This window comes from Monodelphis domestica, chromosome 2 (genome assembly GCF_027887165.1).
Source record: "Monodelphis domestica isolate mMonDom1 chromosome 2, mMonDom1.pri, whole genome shotgun sequence".
In the NCBI taxonomy this organism is placed as follows: domain Eukaryota; kingdom Metazoa; phylum Chordata; class Mammalia; order Didelphimorphia; family Didelphidae; genus Monodelphis; species Monodelphis domestica.
The window spans coordinates 369,722,607-369,729,242 of NC_077228.1; positions in this window are offsets into that span (position 1 = coordinate 369,722,607).

Sequence of the window (6,636 nt, forward strand, 5' to 3'; positions counted from 1 at the left end):
AGGAATATGGGTGGCATTAGGATATTTGTGAGTTCTCAGATTTCCCAAGGTAAACTGGTAGTTTTGCAAGTGTGTACTTAAGGAATTTTGTGATGATATATATAGAGAAAGATTATTTATGTATTCTTTGTGTTTTTGAAGTCAAAACTCATTTCTTAGAGATGTGCTGATCCTTTAGATTCTTATCAGTTTTCCTTGATTTGATATCTGCAGCTAGTTGTAGGGTCAGAGTGTTTTTTACCATAGTAAATCAAATGCCAGAGTAAACTAGGAGACAATTCAAAGGAGACCTCTTTCAAATGGGCAAATCACTATATAACTAAGCAAAGTGTTACTCTCAAATACATAGCTCTGAGCTAGGAACAGTAAACCTATAAGCCTGATCAGGGAAAAAAATACCCTTTTTCATTTTCTACCCATTGAAGTAAACAAAAGATCTCTCCTTAGAGACTTCAGTCAAACCTGTCCCTTAAAGGTCAAGTGTGAAGCTATAAACATTTACTCACTGTTTCATGAGTCGGGGGTCTTGACTAAATTGTTTTCTAGTGCCATAAAATGTGATGGATTTTCTCTTTTTGCCACCAGAGAGACCAAGAACTGGATGTTTTGCCTCATTTGTGTGTACTGTATATAATTGTTTTGGTATTTCATTATTTAATTTTTAAGAAAAATATTTTACTAGTGTATGGAAAGAATATTGCAGAAGTTTAATCTTGTGTTGTATTTTTCTGAGAAATTTGTCTTAAGGTCATGACTATTTTGAGATTCTTGTTGCTCAGTTTTATATGCTGGACTATTGAACATTTGTAGCAGTTCTATTTATTACTCAGACCGTTGCAGACAGACCAAAAAAAATGACAATTTTGTGGGAGAGAATATTAGTTTGTTGAACTGGTGTTGGGTATGGCACAAAATGCTTATTTGAAATACATCCTCGTTTGACTGCTGAATAAAAAGTACAAAAACTCCTTTAAAAAAAATACTTGGTTCCAGTGGGATTATGCAGGGCCACTTTTCTCCCACATCTGCTTATTCTGCATTGCACTGGATTCAGCTCTTACCCTGCTGAGGCTACTTCCCTTTCTGGCTGTTCTCTTTCTTCTGCCACTTGTGTTATAACACATCCAACTTCTGCTAAGGCTTGTTTAGTCCCTGCTCCTTATATTCCAGTGTGGTGAGTCCTCCTTGCTATCTATCCATGTAGTTCTATGCTATAGCACTGCTTCACTCTTTCTTTCATTGATTCTGCCATTCCAGTATTCATTTTGAGGCATTTTTGTTCTTCTGTGGCCATTTGAATAGTGTTGGTAGGCTTCAAGTACTTCTTACTTTGCCCTCTTGGCCTAATCTCTTCAGTATTCCCCAACTCAGTCTCTGGGGGCCATGGCCTCTACAACTAACTACTCCCTCCAATCCCCCTACCACCATCACTACCACCAACAAGAAAATTCCTGGTTTCCTTTAAGTTCCAGCTAAAATTCTACATTCTACAGGAAGCCTTCCCTGACCTCTTTTAATTATAGTGCTTTCCTTCTAATTATTTCCTATTTTTTCTTATATATAGCTTGCTTTGTATATATTTGTTCAAATGTTTTTCCCCATAAATCGTAATCTCCTTGAAGGAAGGGATTTGCTTTGACTCTTTTTGTGCCTCTAGCACTTTCAATGGGGTCTGGCACATAGTAGATGCTTGTAGCAAATATTCATTGATTAATAACTAAGATCTGGATTTTTGAAATTATAGTTTATGACTACAACTTTGTGTACTCCTCTCCCTTCAGTTCTCTGATTCTCAGTAAACCTATTCTCTGTACTTATTATGACCTTCATTCCCCTGACACACCTATGTTTCCCCTCTAATCCTCTTGTTCTTCCATACCCATCATTGACCATATTCATAGTCTGATCCTTTAATTTTTAATTTTTTGTTCTCTTAAAGTCCCTGACTCTCCTGATCTGCTTCCCCTCCCAATATGTACATAGTTCTTTTTAGGTATTACTCACATGGCTCTTCCATTCTGCCCAAGATGTCACCATTCACTCAATCTGCCAAATTTAGAGCTTTGCAATTATCTTTAACTCTTCCCATTTCCTCAGAGCTAATGGCACTTGGTTACCAAATTTTGTCAATCTCACCTTGACACCATTTCTTGGATCTGTCCCATCCTACTTCCTTTTGCCATTACCCTCATTACGGCTGATCTCTGTAATGAAGAGATGAAATAACTGAGGATACAATGTTTTGATACTCTGAGCATATCAATTTATTAATCAATGCATACCAAATGCCCAATAAACTTGGGCCAGGGTTCTTTCTCAGCTTAGGGCTGATTCCAAATACAGGAAGAGACAGACTTTTATACATTAAAAATCATTAATTGAGTAATGCCAATTAATTAAAAGGAAGGAGAACTACATTAGATAATCGGATTACTAATTTGATGGAAGATTAAGGACTTTCCAAATTGGGAGGGGAGAGAGTGAATAGATGCATTTCCCTGAATTCAGGAAAAAATGTGTTCCACTCCTCCCCAAGTATCTGTAAACAATCAAAATTATAAATTTTATGAATGCTTAAAAACTTACAAATCTGTAAACAAACAAATCAAAGAAATATGGAAACAATAACTGAATAATCAGCATTGGGGCCAGTTTTCAGATAAGACTTACAGTTCGAGATGTACAATTATGAGAAAACTTCTTGTATCAGTCTTAGGATCTGACTGCATTTCTGATCAACATAACCTAGGTCCTTGGTTAAAGGTTTCTAAATAGCAGGTATAAGTGATCCATTTTCCCAACCATGAAGAGCTAGTTTCAAACAATGCAATAAGGTTTTCTCCCAACTGCCACAATTGAATGAACTTTTCTAATTGGGCAGAATTTGGACTAGGTCCATAATTGAATAGAAAAGGAACTAAACTAGCTCCAGAACTGAGTCACAAGATGGAGTCAATGTGGTCCACTCAGTTGCCTCAATTCCTACTACCACTTGCATTTTCTTCTTCCCATAAGTCTATTCTTTATACCATTGCCAAAATAAGCTTCCTTTCTTTTCTTTCTCCCTCCCTCTCTTCCTGCTTTTTTTCTTTCTCTCTACCTTTCTTTCTTTCTTTTCTTCCTTCCTTCCTTTCTTCCCTCCTCCTAAATCCTTACCTCCATATTAGAATAAATACTAAGTAAAGTAGAAGAGAAATAAGGGCTAGGTAGTTGGGTTTAAATGACTAACCCAGGGTCACACAGCTAGGAATTATCTAAAGCCAGATTTGAATCCAGGATCTTTCATATCCAGATCTGGACCACTATCTACCAAGCCACCTAATTGCCCCTCAAAATAAACCATTCTATGCCTTTGCTAAAAAGCCAGCAATGCCTTATTACTATAGTTCAAAGGCAAGACCTCTCTCCCAGATATTCAAGATTCTCTACCATCTATCTATACCTACTTCTCTTGTCTCTCTATGCTCCCCTAAAGTTATTTTCTTGTTATTGTTATTATTCAGCAATTTTTTAGTCATGTCTAACTCTTTGTGATCCCATTTGAGGTTTTCTTAGCAAAGAAGTAATTTGCCATTTCTTTCTCTAACATGTTACAGATGAGGAAATTGAGGCAAACAGAATTAAATGATTTACTTAGGATCACACAGCATCTGAGACCAAATTTGAACTCAGGAATCTGAGTCTTCCTAACTCTAGGTTCAGCTCTCTATCCACACTGTACACCCAGTTATTCTATGCTTCAGCCAAATTGAAATCCTCTCCACCACAAATATTTGCATTCAACTCTCATTACTCAATGCTTTTGCTTGGGCAAAATTTTGTTTTCCTGTGCTTGGATTGCCTTTCTCTCCACCTGCCTCTCCTTCTCTGTTGAATACATTCCCATTCCTTCAAATCCAACTCAAAAGCTACCATCTCTGGGAAGCATTTTCTGATCACTTGATTGATGATGACTTCTATTTCTCCCTACTAAGACTCATGTAGTACTTTGTTTTTGTACCTTCTTAATGCATTTTTAAAATATATTTATTTATTTTTACATCAAAATACCCAATTAACTCCCTCACTCCATTAGAGAAGGCATCATCTGACAAAAAGATATATGATGTAATATTGTGCATTCTAGTTATCTGTACTGGTTTCTTATAACCCTACTAGACAGTATGCTTCTTAGATTCACTGTCTTATTTATTGTTTAAATCCCTATTATCATCTAACATGCTGCTTTGCCCAAGTGGATACTTAATAAATCTATATTTTACTCCTCTGATTTGGAATTGTATTATGCTACATGTTGGCATGCACAATGTGACATTATCACAGCATAAGTAACCAGTTTAAGTTTACCCCCTTAGACTGTACTTCGGTATTCCGAGATTTCACTTGGTTTAAGCAACAGCTACAAGCAAAATGGATCATTTTGTGATTCCATCTCTATACTAAAGTGTTATTGGCCAATTCAGTTTGAGGAAATCATTGAAATATTCTAAAGGGACATCTGTAGCTGTTAACTCTCCCTTGGCTTCCTCACACATGTCATTGGGGAATTATGTAGTCTTTTTGTTTTTTAATCATTACATTGCAAGGCTAACAGGGATAAAGAACCTAATGCTTTTTGGCAGGTACCTGATACTTCCTAGAAACACCTGGTTTGAATATAGACTTCAAATAAATTTTCCAAAAAACAGATTTTACTGGGATTTTTACAAATCTATTTGACCTCTTTTTTCTTTTATTCCTACCCATTACAGAGTCAGCATACTCTTTATTATTTCACCTAACCTATTTTAAAGGGTTTTTTTCTTTTATATCAGAAAGACAAAGACTTAGTTGTATCTTTTCCCATTTTGTTCGTTTTCTTCCATCTTCTGGCCCCACATTCTTTCAGGCAATTGGATACAATGGTTAACCTTACATATGTCACAGAAAGACAGAAGACAAAAAGAAGCATAGACAGAGAAAGAAAACTTAGATAGAAACATGGAGTCAGAGAGATAAAAGACAGAAAAAGAGATGGTGACAAAGATAGAGACAGACCCTTGAAATGAACCAAATTCATAGAACCACAGAGCTTTGGAATATGATGGGAGTTTACCAGCCATCAAAGCCAACCCATATGCCCAAAAGAATTCCTGCTGCAATATAGTTGATAAGAAGTTATTCAGCCTTTTCTTGAGTATCTCTTACCAGGAGGTACGAACTACCTCCCAAGGCAATCTATCCCACTTGGGAAATTGCTCGTTGGAGTTCTTCAAAATGAGACTGGCTAATCATTTGCCAGGCAAGTGGGGATTCTTGGATGGAACTCAATGGACACTGAGTTCTCTCAAAAGTTATATCTGTAATTGGAAGGAAACTTTTCTTTACATCAAACCCAAATGTGGTCTGGAGATTTTTTTAAGTATATGATCTGTAGTGAATAACAACAATAACCAGCAACCAAGACCACCATGATGTTGACAGTGGTGATGATAGCTTATATTAAAAAATCATAGTGCACAATTACTTCACACTTATCATCTCATTTGTTCCTACAAACAACACTAGGAAATGTTCCCATTTTTCAGTAGAGAAAACTAATTCTCAAAGAGGTAAAACTATTTTTCCCAGGTAATTTACCCAGGTAGTGACAAAGCTGGAATTCAACCCAGGTCTCTATGGTGCTTTCTCCACTATGTTATACAGACAAGAACTTAAATCTGGTGTCATCTACATTTGGTAAAAACCTGGACCATCAGGTTTAGGCTGTTCATAGAGAGTACACTTTCTTCTTGCATGTCCTACTGACACCATAAACTCAACATAACCCAAAATGAGTTTATCATCTTCTCCACCCCATCAAACTTGCCTATCCTCCTTATTTTCTTATCTCTATTAGTGACTCCATTATTTCCCAGTTACCCAGGCCTAAAACCTAGAGAGTCTTCCATCTCCTTTAGTTCCCACATCCAATCAGTTACCAATTCCTGTTTAGTCTGATCCCTTAATCTTTTGCATCCAGGAAATGCATCTTCTAGTTTTCTTATTGCTGCCACCACTCTCATTCAAGCCTTCACTGTATCTCACATATGGTAGCTTAGAAGGTGCAATGGAAAAAGCACTTGTCCCAAGTCAGAAAGACCTGAGTTTAAATTTGGCTTCAAACATTTACTAGCTATGTTGCCCTTGGCAAATCACTGGAATACGGCCTCAATTTCCTCAAGTGTAAAATGAGAAAAATAATAGCATCTACCTCCCCAGGTTGCTGTGAAGATCAAATCAGATGGTAATTGTAAAGCCCTTTGTCCAATGCCTGGTATATAGCAAGTGCTATATAAAAATAAGCTATTACTATTATCTAGACTCACTGTAATAGCTCACTATCTAGTCTCTATTTTCCTAATATCCTTTTTCCTCCAATTTATCCTTCTTACAGCTACTAAAGAATTCTCCTATCTTTCTGCTTCACTGCTAAAAGACCTTCAGTATGACCTACCAAATAAAAAGCAAACTCCTTATCCTGACATTCAAGGCCCTTTACCTCTTAACTCCAACCTACCTTCCCAACTATTTTTTCAAACCAATCCCTGTTTAATATTTAATCAATTTTCTTTTTAATTATTATATTTTTATTTTATTTATTTAATCTCAATTAAT